We start from the raw sequence: 2,689 nt of genomic DNA, 5'->3' as shown, positions 1-2,689 counted from the left end.
TTTCCTTTTCTTTTCCTCTTCTTTCTCTTTCCCTCCCTCTCTCCTCTTTCTTTTCTCTTATTACCCCGCCCGGTACGACGGCTTGGTCAGCCCGGTAAAAACTCTCAGGGGAGGGGCAGTTTCCCCCCCCCCCTTCGCGCCTGATACGACACTGGCTAACACGCCAATCATCCCCCTCCCCCAATGAAAAATATTTTTCTACGCCACTGCCAAACTATCATTGTAATTAATGCTAAATAATAATAATAATAATATATATATTACATTGTTTAATTTTTATTGTTTGTTGGAATTTTGTTTTTGTATAATGTTATAAAATTTAATCGTTCACATTGAAAAAAGACTCAATGCACTATGAAATAGATATTAAATAGGTTACAATATTAATCAACACAACAATTTATTGTAATTTCTCAAATGTTGTAATTCATGTTTCAAACATTTTTAAAAGAAGATTTTGATATTCATTGTATAAAGATACATTTATGATCATGCAGCTTCACTCCAATTATGCCATTGAATTAATGCCCGAAATAAAAATCACATTAAGTGATATAAATAATAGTTATTTTAGAAGTTTATGGTACAATAATTATACTCCTATAATAATAGGAATAATAATAATAGTGAAACATTGCTCATATTACTGCTACACTGCTATGCCCCACTTTTACTGATAATACTACTGCTACTATTACTTCTACTTCTACTAATAATAATTAATGATGGAGATGATGATGATGATGATGATGATGATGATGATGATAATGATGATGATGATGATGATGTCGATGATAATGATGATCACGACTAAGAAGACGGCAGTGAAACTTATGTCGACAGAGAAAAGCTAAACAATAATACAGAAGAAACAAGATAATTTGAGATTATAAACCCTCGTCTTGTTATTATTAATAATAATAATAATAATAATAATAATAATAATAATAATAATGATAACAACAACAATAATAATAATAATAATAATAATAATAATAATAATAATAATAATAATAATAATAATAGTGATAATAATTAATAATAATGGTAGCCCTCTATGTGCCTCACATTATTATCATAACATTGCAGCAGTTACATCAGCGGATTTTGGCAGTTACCGTACCAGGTACCCACTTAAACTCCTGGGTTGAGAGAAGCAGTGCAGATAAAGTGAAATGCACATCGAGGGATTCTATAAATTAATTGTGTAACAAAATGCCTCCGACGGGATTCGAACCTGCGATATCTCGCTGTCAACGCGAGTGTCACAACCATTATACCACAGAAGCTTCATGGTTGAACAGAGTCAATAATGTCAGGTCCCTTCTATTACACAACATGTACGGCTGGAAACAAATAATAGCATATAATATAAATCAAGATAGCCGTTAACACTGTTAAAGTATATATAAATCATCAAAGAAAGGTAAATACAGTGTTCAAATAGACCTAAATACATCGTGTAGCATAGCTCTCAACGAATGTTGTCCTATAAATAAATAAGTTGTGTAATAAAATATGTAATATGTAGCTTGTTCATGGGTTTCAAGAAAGGGTCGATGCTATGAGCTTTTAGTTTATGCTTTCCGGATAAACCTTTCACTGGTAGACCTGTGAATATATAGCCTCTACTGTGATCGGATGTTTGTTGTTGGTTCTGCTGTTTTTGTCCTTTTTACAATTTTGTCCACAGTCCAATTAGGGTAATCACAGCCACTGAAAGCTTGTTTTATGTTTTTCATTTCCAATTAATGTTCATGACATCTGTCAATCAGGGAACGTACTAAACTAAGTTTCTGCTGAAGAGGGTAGTTAGATATATAGTGTAGATACTGGTTGGTGTGAGTAGGCATTTTGTAGATCGTCGTTAAGATTTTGCCATCATCTTGTATGGTGATTGGTGTCCAAAAAAGCTATGGAGTTGTGCTGGGAGAGTTGTACACATTCCCGGTAGGGTCGATGTTATTTAGGTGAGCATTACCTTTGCCTAACATTAACTAGACATATGCTGCTGTCAAGAAGCATACTATTTAACCATTTTCTATTTACAAACTGTGAGTACACAAACAGTAAGAATAATACAAATAATAAAACTTAATAAAAAAATAATAAAACAAGCAACCAACATTGTTACCAGGGAGAAAGCTCTCTTCTGCTTGGTTGGCTGTTGAAAGAACGTCACGCTTTAGCGTATCACAGCCTATCTTTGCAGTTATGCCCTTTTGCCTTGGGAATTTACTGAAAATTGTGTAGTTATGCCTTTTGCCATGCCCCTATCTAGCCCGGGAGGCGATTTTTTTTCCGTACGAAACATTTGCATGAAACTTCACTCGGGCCATCTCGGATTGACTCGAGTGAGTACGATACGAGGAACAAGAGCAGACACTTCGCAATGTCGTGACGCTCGAGTTTTACTATTATTGCTCTTTCTATGTTTACCTACGGTAGGCCTATGAAATTTCACGGACTTATGTGATGTAAGTCGCTGTGTAACTAACTGTGACCTTCTTGGATGTTATTAAATGTTAGTATATTATCTACAACAACAACAGCTAGTACCTCCTGTTATACAGTGTAGATAGGTACAGTTATATCAAAGGCTAAAGAGAAAGAGGATAAACTATAGGCCTAACTACAGGCTGAGGTCCTACCTAGGCCCCTCCTTAAACTAGGCCTAGGGTCAGGCTGA

The sequence above is a fragment of the Anneissia japonica genome, unplaced genomic scaffold, assembly GCF_011630105.1.
Source record: "Anneissia japonica isolate Jap-2015-1 unplaced genomic scaffold, ASM1163010v1 scaffold981_len364101_cov180, whole genome shotgun sequence".
In the NCBI taxonomy this organism is placed as follows: Eukaryota; Metazoa; Echinodermata; class Crinoidea; order Comatulida; family Comatulidae; genus Anneissia; species Anneissia japonica.
This window is presented reverse-complemented; position numbering follows the sequence as displayed.